At 43.7% G+C, this 21,250-nt stretch overlaps 1 long non-coding RNA gene across 1 annotated transcript in view; it reads right to left on the bottom strand.

Annotated features, from left to right (window-relative positions):
* Positions 1-547: 547 nt before the first annotated feature.
* LOC122456913 overlaps positions 548-21,250 on the bottom strand; it is a 78,986-nt gene continuing 58,283 nt past the window's right edge. Inside the window, exons 2-5 of the long non-coding RNA XR_006276083.1 lie at positions 19,938-19,999; positions 3,567-3,751; positions 3,265-3,301; positions 548-2,414 (exon numbers count right to left, since the gene is read on the bottom strand). This is a non-coding gene — a long non-coding RNA (uncharacterized LOC122456913). The remainder of the gene's footprint in view (positions 2,415-3,264; positions 3,302-3,566; positions 3,752-19,937; positions 20,000-21,250) is intronic.

The raw sequence follows: 21,250 nt of genomic DNA, 5'->3' as shown, positions 1-21,250 counted from the left end.
TAATGCTCCTTCCTGCCCCACCCTTTCTCAGGCTCCTACTCTTCCTCTTGGATCAATGAGCGTGACTGCAGGCTCACTTCCCTGCAGCCCATTCCATCCCCAACTCCGAGGCTTTATAGTAGCCCCTGCCTGCTCCTGCCCAGGTGAGTTTCGTTCTCAGTATCATTGCCCCTTAGCTCCCCATCAGATGCAGCCTATGGCAAATTGGCCTCTCTTGCCACTTTAACCCCATCTGTGCTGGTGTGAGGTGAATGCCCCATCACACCCCCTTATCCCCGCCAATCATCTAATACAATTATCCATTCAAAAATGTGTTCATCCACTTTAGCTTTGCCCGACACACCCTCCTTGACTTTCAGCTCTGCTATGCCACAGCCAGGCTCATCCCAGGTGATGCATCAGAGCGGTAAAGCCCGTAGGAACGCGAAATGCCCGGTCATTTCACTGCCATGCTGTGCATGCAGCTTGTCACAGCATCTCACAACCCGCTCTGGTATTTTGCATAAGCGTTGCCATTCTGTAAAGAGCATTAAAAGATAGTGGTACCTATTTTGCTCGTCTAAGATTATAAATACATGCAGAGAGGAGGTTCTTATCTATTGAAAATCAAGAGGGTTGACCTTGAGGAAATGATATGTTTCCTTGAAATAGCATGCCACATGCTATAGCAGGATTATATCTGCCCCAAACTAAACTATGGGGTATATGGAGAATGGAAAAATCCTGCAAAATGTCCTAGTTATATATTGCAGCCTTCCACTGTAAGCTTCTCATCTGAGATCTGCCTGGTGGATCTGATGATAGGATTTTACCTATCAGCTGATACATTTCCCTGGTGCTGACCCACAGGCTGCACAGCACGAGCCAAGGGAAGGTGAGAATCAAGGATCCATGTAGAAGCTGATGCCACGGATTGACTCCATCCTTGACCTAGTTTTGGACAGCCTCTTCTCCCCCCAGCCCATTTCAGCCTTGTGCACAGAACTGGGATTTGCAATGCACAGGGAATGTGCATCCTCCCTTGTATGGCTTCCCTCCTGTGCTGGGGGACCTACACTGGTGGCAGTCTGGAGTCGCCCCTTATTGGCTTCTGTGGTGATATGAATAATATAGCGAATAACATAGCAGAAACCTGATACTGACTGATTTCTCCACCGGGGGGAGTAAAATTTGCTTAGGTGAGCATGCGAGGGTGTCTAGCTGGCAAGCAGCCTGCTTTATATACAGCCCAGTCAGTTAAATTCTGTGGTCCAAGAAAATTGTGGGATTTTTTTTTTAAAAAGCCTTGGTAGATCAATAGTTCCTAAGTAAAACTGAGAGAATCACAGGGAAAGAAAAGAGCTGGAGGGAGCTCTGAATCTAGAAGCTATGTGATGTCTGGGGGTTCCAAATGAACAAGGAAATTTATATATTAAGCAGCAAAAAGTTTCCAATAGAGTAAAATCTGTCTCTAATTTAATTGTTTGATTGGCATGTTTTTAAAATACAATTTAAGCATGATATAATAACCTTCACTCACTCGAGAAAGAGAGAGAGAGTTCTATAATGTCGCTGTCAGCAAATGTGTCTTATGTCAACCAGTGGAGGAATAGTTGGATATCTGTCTGCTGAGATAACAACATTAAACTTTCTTGAAACATTTGAGAACTCTGACTAATCTCTCTGCCTCTCTGTTTGATTTTTCTAAAGTGAATTTACTGCTGATGAAAGGTTCCGGATTGACAGCTCTGGAGACAGAAGTTTATCCACAGAATAGGTACAACCTAGTCAAATACACATCCTCTTCTCACAGCCGATGCGGCTGTTTTCCCACTTCCCTGCACCTTGCATTGTCATTTATGCCTGTGAACAGTGGGCGTAAAGCTCTGCAGCCAGTGTGAGCAAGCGGAGAATTGATGTGGTAATGGTTTATACCTATCCTTTGCCCGGGTGCAAACGACAATGGGGAATTAGGCCCAACGTCTCTCAACCCAACCATGAAGTCCACACCTCTAGAGTACATTCAGCTGAGGAAACAGAATCAGCTGGGGGAATTGGCAAAGGCTTGGGACCCAGAAACTCCTGAATAAAGTCCCCACAGGCCATTCGCTCTTTGGCATCTTGGCTGATACCGCTACAAAGAGTGCCAATTAGTGCCCATCAAATGGTCCTAGATTGGGAATTTTTTTTTCCTGACATACACATTTGCTCACTGGGAACTGAACTGCAATGACATGGGCCACTAAATAACCAGCAGGTGGTAACAATGTTCAGTCAGCATCAACCTAACATCTATCTGAATGGACAACCTAGCCATAAAAAGTTCTTTGAAATCCCTCCATTACTGTCTCTTTCTCCATTCTGCACTTTCCGTCTCTCCAGGGCTCAGGTAATTCAGACTGGCCTTTGTTCATCTCAGAGCACCTCAGGATTTCCTAATGATAAAGGACAATATCATCACTTTGCATTTTCAATGCACTATGCAAACATATTTAAGCCGCACAGCCACCCTATGAGGTAGATAAGTATAACTATCCCCATTACACAGATAACCATACTTATAGGACACCCATCATATGTGTGCTTTACAAACATTAACGCGTTACCTCTCACAATTCCTCCATAAAGGGGAAGTATTATCCCCACTTCACAGACAGCGAACTGAGACCGAGGGAGATTAAGTGATTTGCCTAAGGTCATTCAAGAAGTCTATGTTGGATCTCAGAATTGAATCCCAAGCCCCAGGCCAGTGCTTTATCCACAAGACCACCACACCCTGGACATCCAAAGAAGTTAAGCGACTGATAAGTCACTGAGAAACCTGGGATTGGATCTCAGGACAGAGACCCCAACTGCCAACTCTTTGCTAATTCAATCAGTCCACACTACTTTATCATATTGCATACAGAGTTCCACAGTTCATCCTGCTGCTGCAGCTCTGTAGATCCCATCCATGAGAAACAACAACAAAGCAGAAGAGGACGAATGAGGCAACATAATCCCAATGCTTTCACAGAAGTGCAAGTGACAGGAAAACTTTAATCAAGAAAAAACAAAACAAAAACACTACTTGCGGGAGGAGTAAGGGACAAATAAGAGAAGATCCATGACCAAGGTTGTCATTTCCTCAATACCACCTTAACAAAAATGCTTAGGGAATGTTGGAGAAATACTTGATAGATTGTCCTTTGACGTGTGTGGAAATACTTGGGGTAAATGCCTCATCTACTGGGGAAATACCAAGGGAATGATAACAATTACAGGGAATTCTTAAAGGGGACATACCTTGTCTCTAGTGAAGTGCTTCTGGGGGCATTCCTATCTATAGGAAAATACAATGGAGAAGATGATACAAATGGAAATGTTCCCCACGCATCAGGGTAAGTGGAAAAAAATCTTGGAGAGGGTGTTATGCCTCCATCTATGGAGAGTGCTTTCTTGTGTATGGCAGGATGCTTCATTGGACAAGCCCAAACATAAGAATGTTTGGAGAAAAGATACCTTATTATGGGGAACACAGCCACGTAGGGGGAAAATAATTTGTGTGAATAGAGGGATGGAGGGGAATAAAAAACTCACCCACCTACCGAAAATCCTTCAGGATAGAACAATCCATTGGTGTTATTTGCCTGTTGAGCTGTGAGGAGCATTGTCCTTCATCCTCATTGGAAGGCCTGCTTTGGCAGTATTTCATGAGATCCATCAAGCACAAAGAGGTTATGAGTGAAGGGGCAGCAAATCTGATCAACACAGGTATAATCTGGCTATCAACCTATCAGAAACACCCAAGAAGAAATGTTCCATTGTTCCTCATTCCTATTCTTATTTGGTTAAGAGTCAACTCTCTGTTTCAAGCATCACCATGAAGGAGGCAAAGATCAATTTAGGCCACTATTCCTTCTCAAAAAGAAAAAGGAGTACTTGTGGCACCTTAGAGACTAACAAATTTATTAGAGCATAAGCTTTCGTGAGCTACAGCTCACTTCATTGGATGCATTTGGTGGAAAAAATGGTTTTTTCCACCAAATGCATCCGATGAAGTGAGCTGTAGCTCATGAAAGCTTATGCTCTAATAAATTTGTTAGTCTCTAAGGTGCCACAAGTACTCCTTTTTCTTTTTGCGAATACAGACTAACACAGCTACTACTCTGAAACCTGTCATTATTCCTTCTCAGTAGATGATGCATTCCATAAACTCTCTTTCTTCCTGCAACCAGGTGTCTTCTCAGCTTGCATATTCATTCCCTTCATTAGCACCATGGCTTGTGAAACACAATTAAATTCATTCCAAGGAACTAATGCTAAGGGAAGCTATTTACCCACTGACTCTTCGGTGCCACTCCCGAAACAAAGGACTCCTGAGAAATGTTGTACTTGTTGGAGAAGAGGGCTTAGACCACAAGCATCAATAAGGAGAAGAGTTTGACACAGTAGATCATTGGTGTCCAAACTTTACCCAACCATATGCCACACTGGCAACTTCCAGAGTTCTTTAAATTTTACCATGTTGCCCGCAGGAAGAGGATACCTAGGCCCTGTTCAAACTTAAGAACATGCTTAACTTTATACACTCCAGTTATTTTTACTACTCTGAGTGAGTAAAGTTAAGTATGTATGTAAGTCTTTGTGGGAATGGGGCCGTGTTCTCCTGATGTACCCATTCAATTGGGAGAGATAGTGGTTATTGGTATCATCTCCCACCATGGGATCTGTTCTTTCATATTGAATTGAAAATAATTTCTCTTTTATTCAAATACTGAGTATCCCAGGGCCTGGGGTGAAACTATGGAGATCCTGGTGATGTCTCCCAGCAATGCTGGAATCCAAGCTGCAATAAACTCAGTCCATTCCTGTCAAGGTTCCTTCCCCACTCTGAACTCTAGGGTACAGATGTGGGGACCTGCATGAAAGACCCCCTAAACTTATTTTTACCAGCTTAGGTTAAAAACTTCCCCAGGGTACACACTTTGCCTTGTCCTTGAACAGTATGCTGCCACCACCAAGCGTTTTAAACAAAGAACAGGGAAAGGGACCATTTGGAGACGTCTTCCCCCAAAATATCCCCCCCAAGCCCTACACCCCCTTTCCTGGGGAAAGCTTGATAATAATCCTCACCAATTGGTACAGATGAACACAGACCCAAACCCTTGGATCTAAAGAGCAATGAAAAAAATCAATCAGGTTCTTAAAAGAAGAATTTTATTTAAAGAAAAAATAAAAGAATCACTTCTGTAAAATCAGGATGGTAAATACTTTGCAGGGTAATCAGATTCAAAACATAGAGAATCCCTCTAGGCAAAACCTTAAGTTACAAAAAGTCACAAAAACAGGAATATACATTCCCTCCAGCACAGCTTATTTTACAAGCAATTAAACAAAAGAAAATCTAACGCATTTTCTAGCTAGATTACTTACTAACTTTACAGGAGTTGTAAGGCTTGAATTCCTGATCTGTTCCCGGCAAAAGCATCACACAGACAGACAGACCCTTTGTCCCCCCCCTCCAGATTTGAAAGAATCCTGTCCCCTCATTGGCCATTTTGGGGCAGGTGCCAGCAGGGTTACATTAGCTTCTTAACCCTTTACAGGTGGAAAAGTTTTGCCTCTGGCCAGGAGGGATTTTATAGCACTTGTATACAGAAAGGTGGTTACCCTTCCCTTTATATTTATGACAATTCCAGTTTTAAAACTGATGTGGCTTCCGCATCTCTGAAAATTAGGTTACATATTTCCAGTGTCCTGTTAAAAATCAAACCTGTAACTTTAACGTTTAATATTTAAGCAAAGCATTTCGTGTTTTCATAGCAAAGTGCTTGTTCTAAAATTAAACCCCTGCTGAAGCAAGATAGAAAATAGTGATGGGTGAACCTCAAACATTTGGGAGGCTGGGTTCAGTTCAGAAGCATATCCAAACCTCTTCTGTCTGAAAAAATTGGCTGGGAAACTTGCAAGAACATGAGTCATCTATATGTAACATTGTCTTATTGTGGCCCATCAACCCATGAGAGATGATTCCCAAGTTCTCTTCCTCGCCACCAACTTTACTATTGATTTCAGGTTCTAATGATGCTGAGTCACAACGATGATAAACTTGCCAGAAAACAATTTTAATCTGCTTGGAGAACTAGCACCAAATCATCAGCCACACCCAATTTGCCCACATTTCAGGTTACCCACATCAAACCCCAGCCACCCTAGAATGTCTCTTGAGCCCAGGGCTACTGCAGAGGTGCTTCAGGACTGAAGGAGCTGGCTCTGTGCCTGGTATAGGGACCCCTTGCACCAGGAATATTCTCCAGGGGCCCTTGCCCATCAGCCCCTTTGCAGCAGCCTATCTGGTGGTAAAGGGCCATAGGCCTTAGTGCAAGACCTAAGGAAGAAGTAGCCATTTTCTTCACATCAAGGCCTGTGGAAGTTTAAATATGAAAGCTAAGGCAGTCTATATTTGGTCTTATGCCTGCTGAACAGACATCTGCATCAGACATCTGAAGCCCTGACAGCTTCTCTTGTGCTTTGAATTACACACCTCTAGGGATTCAGAGGATCCAAACCATAAACTGTTTGTGTAGACATAGCAGTGCTAGGTATACTCTAGCTCAGTGGCTCTGAAGCAGGGTACACAGAGGTCTTCCAGGGGGCACATCGACTCATCTAGATATTTGCCTAGTTTTACAACAGACTACATAAAAAGCACTAGTGAGGTCAGTACAAACTAAAATTTCATACAGACAAGGACTTGGTTATACTGCTCTATACACTGAAAGGCAAGTACAGTATTTATATTCCAATTGATTTATTTTATAATTATATGGTAAAAATAAGAAAGTCAGCAATGTTTCCACTAGTAGTGCACTGACACTTCTGTATTTTTGTGTCTGATTTTGTGAGAAAGTCGTTTTTAAGTGAGATGAAACTTGGGGTACACAAGACAAATCAGACTCCTGAAAAGGGTACAGTAGTCTGGAAAGGTAAAGAGACACAACTCCAGCTTGTGAAAAATAGCAGTGAGAATGCTACAGGATGGGCTTCAGTGTAACACTTCAGTATGTCTGAACTGCAGCCGGGGATGCGAATGGCAGCTCAAGTAAATATTCCCATGTCAGCGGTACTCTAGGTAGCTCGCTACAGATAAAAGTGAGGATGCAAAGGCACATGCTTCAGTACTAGCTACACAAGTGAGTATGAACCCAGAGGGGCAGGCAAGCTTCTGCAACCTATACTGAAGCCTGTGCTGTAGCATCTGATCTTTAATTTTTAGCAAGCTAGCTAGAGCACAGCTAGTGCAGGTATGAACACACAAGCTACCATTCACAGCCCAGGTTCAAATGAAGATGTATCCTCAGAGTCCTTCAGTCTTAAAATACCATCCTTCACAAAAAGAAAAAGGAGTACTTGTGGCACCTTAGAGACTAACAAATTTATTTGAGCATAAGCTTTCGTGAGCCACAGCTCACTTCATTGGATGCATTCCGATGAAGTGAGCTGTAGCTCCCGAAAGCTTATGCTCAAATAAATTTGTTAGTCTCTAAGGTGCCACAAGTACTCCTTTTCTTTTTGCGAATACAGACTAACACAGCTGCTACTCTGAATCCTTCACAAAGGAAGTGAATGAATTGTTGTATGGAAACTCAGTGTTATTCACCATGAATCCACTAGGCTAGAGCATCCCATCTCATCTGTTTATTTTAGAATGAGATGATCCACCATAAGACATCTAGAGCATTATACACAATTAAAATAATCCCAGCAAGGTGGGCCAGAAACAATAATGATTCTTAACAGCAAGCGATAACGGGGCAAAAAAAAATTGTAACCAATATGAAAAGTTAAAAAGCGGAGTTTCCAGTAGGGGAAAACCTGGGCAAAACAACAGGTCTGGTTTTAAACTAGGAAGTTGTTCTCTTCAGAGCGATTGCTAAACCAAACTGTGTGCAGCCAAATTCTGGGTCCATCAAATAAAAGGTCCACCCCCCCCCACCATCCAGTAATTACCTTCTTTCCCTCTAAGGAAAGCTCTCTCTGTCTTATGAGGCCTGATCCAAAGCACAAAGAAGTTAAAAGGACTCCTTCCATTGACTCCAATGGGCTTTGGATCGGGGCCTAGTGTGTGGAGAGAATTACCTAATTCATGACAGCTGGAATAGCTGTACTTCCATGCCACCTTTGCATTTCAAGTGTGCGCCTGTGGTCTCATCTATACTGAGAGAGAGATGGTTGATCCCTCCCCTCCCCTGCCAGCCCTTTGATGGACTATTAGGCTGATCTGGTATGGCGAATCCTATGGGCCAAATTCAACCATGGTTTAAGCAGATGCAACTCCATTGAGATAATTGAAGCTGTGCTGGTTTACATAAGAATGAATTTGATACTTAAATACTTAATCCACGGTCCTATCATGTCCAACACACACACATACACAGAAAGATCTAACAGAGAGAAACTGAATTTAACAAACAATCCCTCTACTTTAAGAATGGCAAATACCCTTTAGCTAGAGCTAGGATTATCCATCATCTGTGGCAGCTTTCCAGGAATTTCTGGACACACTCCTGCCGCCGCTTCAGAAGAGAAACCCACGTCATGGACAGATTCCTTCTTCTGACGTTACAAGGTTCAAATTCAATTCAGATAGCTGGGAGAATCCATTTTTATTCCTGAGACTGCTGGTAAATTTTATTTTTGAGTTTCATTTCTGTGCCTTGAAGGAATTGTTCTTCCCTTTTGATGCCATTTTCAGTATTAGTCCTTCACCTCCCCGGTTGTCTCAGTAGAGCCAGCCCAAATGTCACGAAGACTATTAATGGTGTATACTTAACACACATACTCACAGTATGTTCATTCTCAAGGAGACTAAACATTATTGAAAGGTTACAGCATTTATTTTGATGTGCATCCATTTAACCAGGTCTAGTAAATGTTACACAAACGTAAAATGGCCCTTCCCTCCCCAGGGGCCATATTGAACCATTGATTTATAAGCAAACCTCCTCACTGAAATGAATCCAGAATTAAAAACGGACAACAAAATATGCCAACTTGACACACATTTGATTTATGCAGAAGATATCACAGAGAACAGAAGTATTCTATCCTCATTCCCCGACTGGAAACAGTTTCCTACTTGAAACCTTGGAATAATTCAGTTTTTAACTCCTCTAAATGGGTCGTCTCTACAGTGGTAATGAGACACCACAAAACCTTCAGCATTTCAATTGTGAATAGGCACAATGGCAGTCTGGATTTTTATTCAAAACAATCTGAACCTCTTTGCGGATTTGCAAATCAGGCATTTTGTGGGATCCCAAAAACATGCAGCTCTCATTGGGGCTGATAATACAGCTAAAGCAGCAGCCTCTCTCATGGTTGTGTCCAGAACTAGGAGCACAAAAATTAAAAATACTTTTAAAACACCAGCTGGAGTTTTGGGCATGGGATTGTCTCAAGTACTGTTTTAAGGATATCTATTCATCCAACCCTACTAATCATCAATCTTTGGCAACAAGGAGGTTTATGAAGGATGACCATGGATTCTGGGAAGATCCCATGAGCACCCTTACGTATTCAGTTGTTGTTTGATATATAGATGAAGAAGATTCCTCTATCCCTCCAAAAATAAAGAAAGATACTTGGTATAGGATTTGTCAGACTTCCTTCCCAGCTCCATAGTCTGAGTCCAACCAACAGCCAAACAAATAACAAAACCTAAAGTACCAAGGGATACCAAGGTTGTACCTCAGTGGCATAGTCTTCCTGATTTATCTCTGAATGAGATGAGGGTTTTTCCCATGCCCTGGGATTGCAAATTAAATGCACTCCTGTTTGCCCAGTTAGACTCTGATCCTTCTCCATGTGAGTGAATTTCTGTACCCATAGAGTACTCTACTGAAGTCAATGGGGCTCTACACAGGGGCAAGGTCCTCCTGCTTGGAGCTACTTGCAAGACTGACTTCATAATGGACACAAACCGCCCCTATTCATAATGCCCTAGTTGTGTCTTGATTGCTGTCTCTCCAAGAGACCTTCTGAAAGGTTACATCCTTATGTTGGGCACCACCAAAGAAAAAAAAGAATTACAGCAGTGACACTATTATACGAGGTCAGAATCATACAGCAGTGGCAACAGAAAACATGCAGTATTTACAACTAAGGTGCCTTAGACCTAATCCCAGCCTAAAAAACACAAACTTTCATTCCCAGACTCCAGTTAAATGCACACTCTCTTACGGGGAAGTTAGTGTGACTCAGTCAAGTTGTCAAATACTAATGCAAAAACAAAGAAACAGGACAGCACTCTCCCTCCCACATTGCTCTGAGACCCTCCCACCTACAATGCCCTTATGCTCAGAAACACCCCTTCAGCCAAACACCTCCACCAAATTCCCCACCAACTCAGAAACCCACCCTATCTGTTGCTGGGTCTAGAGAAGCAGGAAAGGTCTGCAGCTGCAGGCAGCTTATGCTATAGGCCTCGTATCTTGCTTCTGGGGGTGGGTTGATTGGAAATGGCCACACAGTAGTCCATATTCCAGCACCTGTGCCTTCTCCCTGTGACACAGGGAGCCCAGATGGGAGTTCAACACCAGGTGTCAGTGGCAGCCAGATGGACCGCACCCACCCACAAAGCTCCAACCCCACCGTGTGGCAGCAGGTGGTATTGCAGCCTGCACCACATAATAATAGGTTTCAGAGTAGCAGCCGTGTTAGTCTGTATTCGCAAAAAGAAAAGGAGTACTTGTGGCACCTTAGAGACTAACAAATTTATTAGAGCATAAGCTTTCGTGAGCTACAGCTCACTTCATCAGATGCATTTGGTGGAAAAAACAGAGGAGAGATTTATATACACACACACAGAGAACATGAAACAATGGGTTTATCATACACACTGTAAGGAGAGTGATCACTTAAGATAAGCCATCACCAGCAGCAGGGGGGGAAAGGAGGAAAACCTTCCATGGTGACAAGCAGGTAGGCTAATTCCAGCAGTTAACAAGAATATCAGAGGAACAGTGGGGGGTGGGGTGGGGGGAGAAATACCATGGGGAAATAGTTTTACTTTGTGTAATGACTCATCCATTCCCAGTCTCTATTCAAGCCTAAGTTAATTGTATCCAGTTTGCAAATTAATTCCAATTCAGCAGTCTCTCGTTGGAGTCTATTTTTGAAGCTTTTTTGTTGAAGTATAGCCACTCTTAGGTCTGTGATCGAATGACCAGAGAGATTGAAGTGTTCTCCAACTGGTTTTTGAATGTTATAATTCTTGACGTCTGATTTGTGTCCATTCATTCTTTTACGTAGAGACTGTCCAGTTTGGCCAATGTACATGGCAGAGGGGCATTGCTGGCACATGATGGCATATATCACATTGGTAGATGCGCAGGTGAACGAGCCTCTGATAGTGTGGCTGATGTGATTAGGCCCTATGATGGTATCCCCTGAATAGATATGTGGACAGAGTTGGCAACGGGCTTTGTTGCAAGGATAGGTTCCTGGGTTAGTGGTTCTGTTGTGTGGTGTGTGGTTGCTGGTGAGTATTTGCTTCAGATTGGGGGGCTGTCTGTAAGCAAGGACTGGTCTATCTCCCAAGATCTGAGAGAGCGATGGCTCGTCCTTCAGGATAGGTTGTAGATCCTTGATGATGCGTTGGAGAGGTTTTAGTTGGGGGCTGAAGGTGATGGCTAGTGGCGTTCTGTTGTTTTCTTTGTTGGGCCTGTCCTGTAGTAGGTGACTTCTGGGTACTCTTCTGGCTCTGTCAATCTGTTTCTTCACTTCAGCAGGTGGGTATTGTAGTTGTAGGAATGCATGATAGAGATCTTGTAGGTGTTTGTCTCTGTCTGAGGGGTTGGAGCAAATGCGGTTATATCATAGCGCTTGGCTGTAGACAATGGATCGAGTGGTATGATCTGGATGAAAGCTAGAGGCATGTAGGTAGGAATAGCGGTCAGTAGGTTTCCGATATAGGGTGGTGTTTATGTGACCATCGCTTATTAGCACCGTATTGTCCAGGAAGTGGATCTCTTGTGTGGACTGGTCCAGGCTGAGGTTGATGGTGGGATGGAAATTGTTGAAATCATGGTGGAATTCCTCAAGAGCTTCTTTTCCATGGGTCCAGATGATGAAGATGTCATCAATGTAGCGCAAGTAGAGTAGGGGCATTAGGGGACGAGAGCTGAGGAAGCGTTGTTCTAAGTCAGCCATAAAAATGTTGGCATACTGTGGGGCCATGCGGGTACCCATCGCAGTGCCGCTGATTTGAAGGTATACATTGTCACCAAATGTGAAATAGTTATGGGTCAGGACAAAGTCACAAAGTTCTGCCACCAGGTTAGCCGTGACAGTATCGGGGATACTGTTCCTGACGGCTTGTAGTCCATCTTTGTGTGGAATGTTGGTGTAGAGGGCTTCTACATCCATAGTGGCTAGGATGGTGTTTTTAGGAAGATCACCAATGGACTGTAGTTTCCTCAGGAAATCGGTGGTGTCTCGAAGATAGCTGGGAGTGCTGGTAACGAAGGGCCTGAGGAGGGAGTCTACATAGCCAGACAATCCTGCTGTCAGGGTGCCAATGCCTGAGATGATGGGGCGTCCAGGATTTCCAGGTTTATGGATCTTGGGTAGCAGATAGAATACCCCAGGTCGGGGCTCCAGGGGTGTGTCTGTGCGGATTTGTTCTTGTGCTTTTTCAGGGAGTTTCTTGAGCAAATGCTGTAGTTTCTTTTGGTAACTCTCAGTGGGATCAGAGGGTAATGGCTTGTAGAAAGTGGTGTTGGAGAGCTGCCTAGTAGCCTCTTGTTCATACTCCGACCTATTCATGATGACGACAGCACCTCCTTTGTCAGCCTTTTTGATTATGATGTCAGAGTTGTTTCTGAGGCTGTGGATGGCACTGTGTTCTGCATGGCTGAGGTTATGGGGTAAGCGATGCTGCTTTTCCACAATTTCAGCTCGTGCACGTCGGCGGAAGCAGTCTATGTAGAAATCCAGGCTGCTGTTTCGACCACACACCACACAACAGAACCACTAACCCAGGAACCTATCCTTGCAACAAAGCCCGTTGCCAACTCTGTCCACATATCTATTCAGGGGATACCATCATAGGGCCTAATCACATCAGCCACACTATCAGAGGCTCGTTCACCTGCGCATCTACCAATGTGATATATGCCATCATGTGCCAGCAATGCCCCTCTGCCATGTACATTGGCCAAACTGGACAGTCTCTACGTAAAAGAATGAATGGACACAAATCAGACGTCAAGAATTATAACATTCAAAAACCAGTTGGAGAACACTTCAATCTCTCTGGTCACTCGATCACAGACCTAAGAGTGGCTATACTTCAACAAAAAAGCTTCAAAAACAGACTCCAACGAGAGACTGCTGAATTGGAATTAATTTGCAAACTGGATACAATTAACTTAGGCTTGAATAGAGACTGGGAATGGATGAGTCATTACACAAAGTAAAACTATTTCCCCATGGTATTTCTCCCCCCCACCCCACCCCCCACTGTTCCTCTGATATTCTTGTTAACTGCTGGAATTAGCCTACCTGCTTGTCACCATGGAAGGTTTTCCTCCTTTCCCCCCCCTGCTGTGGGTGATGGCTTATCTTAAGTGATCACTCTCCTTACAGTGTGTATGATAAACCCATTGTTTCATGTTCTCTGTGTGTGTGTATATAAATCTCTCCTCTGTTTTTTCCACCAAATGCATCCGATGAAGTGAGCTGTAGCTCACGAAAGCTTATGCTCTAATAAATTTGTTAGTCTCTAAGGTGCCACAAGTACTCCTTTTCTTTTCACATAATAATGTGGCCACAACCTATATTATTTGTGGGGCTGAGCAACACCAGCCCTGCCATGACCAGCTGCTTCTGCTGTCTCTTTTCTCTCTCCCTCTTCTCCTCACTGGCCCATTCTCTTTCCTCTTTTCACCCACCTGCTCCTGCAGACTCGCCACCTTCTCTGCCCCCCACCCCCCATCCTAACATCTCCCTTCCCCTTTCGCGTCAGGGTGAGGGAGCCCGTGGGTTTTAGAGGGAGCCAGGGCCACCCACATAGGGGAGGGCAAGCCTGATGCAGCCAGGGTTAGGGATGGCTGGGGGAAGAACCTGCAGCCTTGAGGAGGCTGATGGGGATTGGGCTCCCCACCCATTCTTCCCCTGCTTCCCTTTTCTCCCCTTGAGCCCTCACATCACATCCTGTTCCACACTGTGCCCCTGTATGGCTAGTCTGCCCCCTCTGCTTAAACCCTTGTCTCTCAAGTCTGCACCCCGTCCAACCGGCTAGGCCCTAAGGCACATGGCCACAGCTCCATCCTTGTTGGGCACCAGCATGGGCAGCACAGAGATCAGATTAGGCAAGACCATCTCCCTGCTTTCTGGGCTGGCAGCAGAGCAGCATCCCAGTAGCCTGGAGGAGGCAGTCACCCCAGGGGGTGCCCTGCTCCATGCCAGCAGGGCTTTAGAGTGCATGACAGAGACTGCCATTGCAGCTAGGGAGGCCACGGCCACATCCCCAGAATATCCAACGTTCCTGTACTTCTGGGAATGGCCGCACAGGGGCAAAGCGGCATGCTCTTCAAAATGGCATCCCCCATCCGTGATAACTGACATAACCGCATCTGGTTTTGTCTCAGTACCGGTCAAGGGGACAAAACCACAGAAAAAGAGGACTGGCCTACTTAAAACCAAAGGAATGGCCTGCCTCACTGCAGTGGCCACCAGACAGAGTCACAAGCAGCTATTGGCATTTTCGTATTGATAAAATTGTCATTCTAATATTAAGATGAGGCTTGAGGCCCTAGGCAGACCCCGTGTATGCCCCACAGTCTGGGGAAGCCTAGTGGAGAGGCAGCAGTAGAAGACAGCACCAAGCCATCAAGGTTTGGTTAGATTTTCTTGCTGCTTAGTACTGACAACCTGCTCCAGCCAGCCCAGGGAGGCTGTGTGGAGTGACTGGGAGACAGCTCCCTCTACTGCCTCTCCACAGAGAGGCCGGAGACTAGCCTTGTACTGTCAAAACATTAGGGGGTTGCAACCTTGACCATACCGTGACCCCCCTTGTCCATACCAGGTCTCCCCTCCCAGCTAGTCAGCTCCTCCTTCCCACTTAGGTGAGGTGGTTATGATCTCCGACGCCTTTCATGACCCAGGGGTGTCACAGCACAGAGGTTGAAAACCCCTGCTACACCAGATCTCCTAAACCTTGATGACCCAGGGCTCCAGGCCAGAGGTGAGCTAAGCAGTTTGGATTACATAAGAACCATCCAAAGCTTTATCCAAAATCCAATCTAAAGCCAAACCTTTTATGAAGTTAAAAAAATGGGGAAAGGGACCAGTTTTCCTCATTGTTTTTCAATTTCATGCCACCTCTGTACTAACTGGCTCTGCCCAGGGTTTTGAATGCCAAAATGTGACGAAGAAGAGACGTGCAAAAATCTTATTGATGCTTCCCTGAATTAACCTCCAATCCTTTTGAGGTTCTCTCACTCCTGCTGCATTCTCCCGGTATGCAGCAAAAGTGATCTTATCAAGAACTGCACTATAGTGTAACACACCCTCACGGGCATACAAGGTTGTGTTCACTGCTATGTAAGGAGAGTTATCAAACAGCTGCATGGTTTCTGACCATGTCAGCACAACAACTGTATATCTGTATATGCAGAGAGGAATTCAGAGACCTCTACAGTGCCTCTCGACACTCATCTGTTTTCTAGAGTCAATTTTCCTAAACTCTTCTGCAAACTATTAGCATGCTGGATGTCCAGTTGAGGAGTGTGTTTAAGTAATCCCAAAGTAAATGGTTTCGCCTCAAGAAACATGCAACACAATAAACTAATCTGAGTTGAGTTTATTTTAATCTTTTTGGGCTTCTCGTTGTTTTGATCTGGTCCCAGACGTGGAAGTCTGGTTTAGGTACTGTGTTTTTGTTTTGGTATTTTTGTTCTTTCTGGGATTTGCTCAGTATAAGCCAGATTCTTGGATTTGACAAGTTCTGTTTTATGCTATTTGTGTAGCCACCTGCATAGCCAGAGTGTGAGTTAAAAGGCTGACTTCCAGGTTCATAAAAGCAATGTGCATGGAGAGGGGCTGCATTCAGCTTTGATTGATAGGAGATTTGTTTTCTTTGCTAGTTTCAATTTACTGCAGCAGCCTGACTTACTACCCCGGGCTCTTCCCCACACTGCTGGCCAATGGGCTTCCTCTTTACAACACATTTATATAATACCGACCTCCACCATAGGCACTCCTGTCTCATTTGTTTTGTTTAATTAAATTGGCTCCTATACCTACCCACTCAGTGAATGACATAGTGGTGATATGTAGCATCCTTCCCTTTATCAGACGACTGAGTGATGAGGTTGCTACCCAGAGACACAACAGCTCCAGTTTCTGCTGCGTGGGATTGAAAGGGTAACTGTCAAGTGAGAGAGTTTAGCAAAGCTCTTACCAGCTCAGCGAGCGGAAGGGAGGGTCTCCTGCTGGCAGCTTATGAACCACAAGGGTCCTGTTTAGAGCCGTAGCTAGGTAATGTTCTTGAATTACAAACAAAGTGAATTCAGACCCTGCATGGATGGACTCCACTAACTGGCTAAGTGACTTGCTCCATGTCTCATACAAAGTCTGTGGCAGGGCCAAAACCCAGGAGTCCTGGCTCAGTCTCCTGCCCCAATCATTAGACTACAACTGAAAGAGAAAGGGAGGAAAATGGAAGACAATTGTATAAAAACATAGGAGAATAAGATTTACTTTATGCCAAGACCAGCAGCATTGGTGCTTGAAGTTTAGCAGATAACTCAGAGAGATACTTTAGTTAGCAAGCGTAAGTTTGGGGAACGAAGAGATTGGAAGCTTTGCATGGTTCTTAATAAAACCTGCCAGCATTGTAACAGCACAGTTGTCTGTGGACATGAGGGGCACAGAAGAAAAAATACCAGTTATCCCTTATGGAAAAATAAGCAAATAATACACTGACTATACAAATGTTTGGAAGAGTGAGGTCTGAAATTAGACCTCAAATACTCCTGTGTGATTTAACACCCAGAAACCAGAGACTCACAAAAACTATAGTATTTTTCTGGACTTTTTATTCCTTGACAATTTTATCACGGTTTAGTGAGCAAATAAAAGGAAGATGGCTACACGTTATTAAAGGTGAGTGGGATCTTTTTCTCTGGGTTCCTCCATGTTGACTGATAAGCAAATCAAAGGGAGTAAGTGTCCTGAGATACAATTCACAGAAAGAGAGGACTCAGACCTCTTAGTAATATAGCTGTACTGTAGCTAGACAAACCTTTTTAACATTCAAAATAGGCATTTGGTGACTCAGAGCTATGAAGACCTTCCCCAAACACTGGTTACAACAAAAACACCACTTAAGAATATTTTCAGATGGGCTAATTATGTTTAAATGAAGTTGTTTGTTTTCTTTGCCATGAAACAACCATACAACTGAGTTTTCCTTTGGCAAGCGAGACACTGACTAAGAATCACCCAGGATTCCCTGTCTAATGTGGAAATCCATTTGTGTCAGAATCACTGATGTTCACACACTGTAGATATACAGAAAGTCCTCTGTTTCAAGGGATTGTAAAGAAGATTACTTTTAAAACAAAAAGAAAAGGAGTACTTGTGGCACCTTAGAGACTAACAAATTTATTAGAGCATAAGCTTTCGTGAGCTACAGCATCTGATGAAGTGAGCTGTAGCTCACGAAAGCTTATGCTCTAAAATTTGTTAGTCTCTAAGGTGCCACAAGTACTCCTTTTCTTTTTGCGAATACAGACTAACATGGCTGCTACTCTGAAACCTACTTTTAAAACAGTTTGATTTCCTCAATCAATAGTACAGCCTTTTAATTTCAAATGTGCTGAAGATGTTTGGTTTATAAGTAATGAGGAATTTATATGCTACTTAGCAAGCATATGCTTATATGCTCTTATACGCTACGGCCACCGAGTTGGCTAACACACTGAAGGTGGAACTGGGGATCCTCCAAAGCTAGACACAGGAGCTGCTACAACTTCATCTAAAGAACCAAAGCTCCCTACCTAAGGCTGTAACAGACTCACATCCTTTGAGGATCAAGCACAGAATGGGATCATGCACTCACCAGTGGGTTACATAAGAAGCAACAAACGAAATCACATTCCCAGTCTAGTGGAGTCTGATGTAAGTTCACTCCTGGTGTAACTACATTGACTTCACTCTCCCAGATATTTTCAGTTAGACCTGTCTCAGCAAATACATCTTCATGGTACAGTTGAAAGACTAACCACGCTCATCAACATGATTAGGGATTGCACAGTTGGGTCCTAAAATGCCTAGAAAGTGGGTAGTTTAACCGAATATTTAGCCACGGGAGATAATGCTCTCTCAGGTTGCTTTTGGAATCCCAAGAATTTGAAGTAGTTTTCTTTAGGACTATATCTGATTAGGTACCTAGAGCAAGAATTAGGTCCTCTTCTTGATATTCTAAAATAAAAAATTAAAAAGAGCTGCCCAGGTAAGGGGAGGGTGAAAACTGAGCAAGGAACACAGGATTTGATTCAGTAATAATTTTCTCAGAAAAAACCCGAAACAAAACACAAAAATACAACAGCTTTTTGTCTGTGAGCATTTCCTTCTGTCTTGGAGGAGAACAGCAACAACAATTCAAACTAAGACTATGAAATATTCAATTTATAGCACATGAACAGCATGTGGAATTTTTGTGCAGATTGTACAAAACGTAGAGTTAGGTTGATTCTGGTTGACACCCTATTATGATGGCTACTCCCTGTCCTTCTGTTCACGCTAGGCTAAATTGTGTGACTTACTCATGGGGGAGAAATTACTAACACAAGTCATCCCACTGGTGTCAATGGAACTACTTATGGGAGGGACTGCTCAAAATGGTGAGTAAGGGCTCATAATCTGGCCCTCTACTTTTAATGAGTCAGGCAATGGGGCTTTACCACACTCTTTTGGGAGGCTGTTTTCATACAATCAAAGCTGGAGATATAAAAGGCCTACTAGATCATCCAACCCATCTTCCTGCTAATTCAGGATGGTCTCCTACAGGAGTTTCTTGTATTTCATCCAGCCTGATTTTAAAAACCTAAGTGGTGGTCATTCACCATTATCTGTAGGAGTCTATTCCACAGCCAAATACCTCTTACTGACAGGCATTTGCTAATTATCAGGAATTTTTCCCTGTTTTAGTTTAATCCCTGTATTCCTACTTTACTTATATGCCAGACAGCCCTCTCCCATGGAAAAAGCTTATGAGATAAAAACCTCAGTAAGGTTCACCTTATAGGGTCTTCACCTCTTTGTTCTGGGGTGTGGTGAGGTAGGTAGAAAGGGTTTACTCCTCCATAGAACAAGCAGCACAGGGGGTTTGCGTCAAGAACACAGAAAATCCCCTAGCACCATACAGATCTTAGGGAACATGCTGGAGGATTGGGTCATCGGTATAGAACGTCTGGAGAAAAAGCCTACAAACTTTCCTCTGGTTTTCATTCCTTTGTATGCTTACCCTGCAATGTGAGCTCCTCCCTGCGTTTTGCCTTTGAGCAGATGGGATTAAACTAGCTTTGTCATTATGTCTCTTAAAGCCACTGGAATTGAAGACTCAAAAATCATTTAAATTCTGTCTTATTGTCCGGCTATCTAAGCATATTAAAACCACATTTTTACAAAGTGTAAGGAAGGAAATGTCCTGATCTTGAATGGCAAGGGTCAGAAGCGACATGAATTATTAGGTGCCTTGTTTTGTATTCTGATACCCCTTTGCTTAACATTGGGTTCCCTGGAAATTTTCTAAGAATTCTGTAATGCATCCGATGAAGTGAGCTGTAGCTCACGAAAGCTTATGCTCTAATAAATTTGTTAGTCTCTAAGGTGCCACAAGTACTCCTTTTCTTTTTGCAGCAGGCAATGTAAGGCATGAGGTTAGTGACTCACAGGAACTTTACCTGATGGATGGCATTAAGCTTTCCATGCCCTCATGATCTCTGAAGTTATTTCTTTCTTCTCCCTGAAATCAGATACAAGGTATTTTGTAATGGGCACATTTCGTGTTCAGAGACATAGGAAAACCATGCCTCTCATTGGCAAAAAGGGACTGAGGGGTTGATTTATGAGAAGATTAAGAGAACTAAACATGTATATCTGGTTTAAAAATTACATCATGGGGATGGATACCCATTTTCACAGACATAAATACTAGGTACACAAAAGAGAATGTCTAGGGCAAGCCAGTGGAGGTACACCTAGGGGTAGTGGTACGAAAACAAGTAAAATTTAGGCTGAGTAGTAGGGGAAAAATTCCTAGCAGTGGGACTTCCCCAAAGGTCTCATGACATAACAATGATTTAATGTTCATAATGATTTAACATTGTTACAAAGTTATAAATCTCCTAAAGAAAGCTGGGCATTTCCCATTGATTATAGCCCATGAAGGAACAAATGACCCAAGAAAAGCATGGATTTGATACAAGAGATTTTAGGATAGGAACACTCAGGTAAACCTTCCAGTTCCAAGTGTAAACAAAGAAAGAAGACAACTAATAGGCATGAGCAAATAAAAGATGAATGTGTAACTGCTTCTCTTTGGGCTGACAGTTGGATTTGAACCATGAACTTATGATATCAAAAATAGGAGCCTCTACTACATCTGCAAAATAAGTAACTCCATTTGCTAGAGTAGGCTCTTATTTTCTTATGGAGATCAGTCACTAGAAGGAGACAAGGACCCACATTTTGCTAGTGTGCATTACATACAGGTGGAGGATTTGGGATTTACAGAGCACTATGACAACAGCCACTCTGTCAGGGGACCAGGTCATAATGCCTAGTGATTGGAGCAGGAGTCAGGCTTAGTACTCAGAGTCCAAATAGCAGAACCAAAGGTTGGGACAGGGTCAGAACCAGGGCCAAAGGTCAGAACCAAAGTCAGAGTCCAAATGCCAGTGGCATAAGTCGAGGCAGAATCAGAGTCAAGGGTTGAAGCCAAATTACCAGGAGTTACAGAAGGCAGGAGCTGGGCCGGTTCTGAGGTGGGACCAAGGCTGAAACAAGACTGGGCACAGGGCAGGATCTGGGCAAGAGCCATGGAGGAGCAAAGGAGGAGGAGAAGGGCTCAGAGAGAGACAAACTCACAGAGGCAGAATGTCCACAGGCATGTGCATTAAGCAGCCAGCAACGTTACTGCCGCTGGGCTTAAGAAGCAGCCTGCTAGCTTCCTCAGCTAATCAGGCAGGGCGGTCCATCAGTGAGCCTGGCTGAC

This window comes from Dermochelys coriacea, chromosome 16 (genome assembly GCF_009764565.3).
Source record: "Dermochelys coriacea isolate rDerCor1 chromosome 16, rDerCor1.pri.v4, whole genome shotgun sequence".
NCBI classification, from domain to species: domain Eukaryota; kingdom Metazoa; phylum Chordata; order Testudines; family Dermochelyidae; genus Dermochelys; species Dermochelys coriacea.
This window is presented reverse-complemented; position numbering and strand designations above follow the sequence as displayed.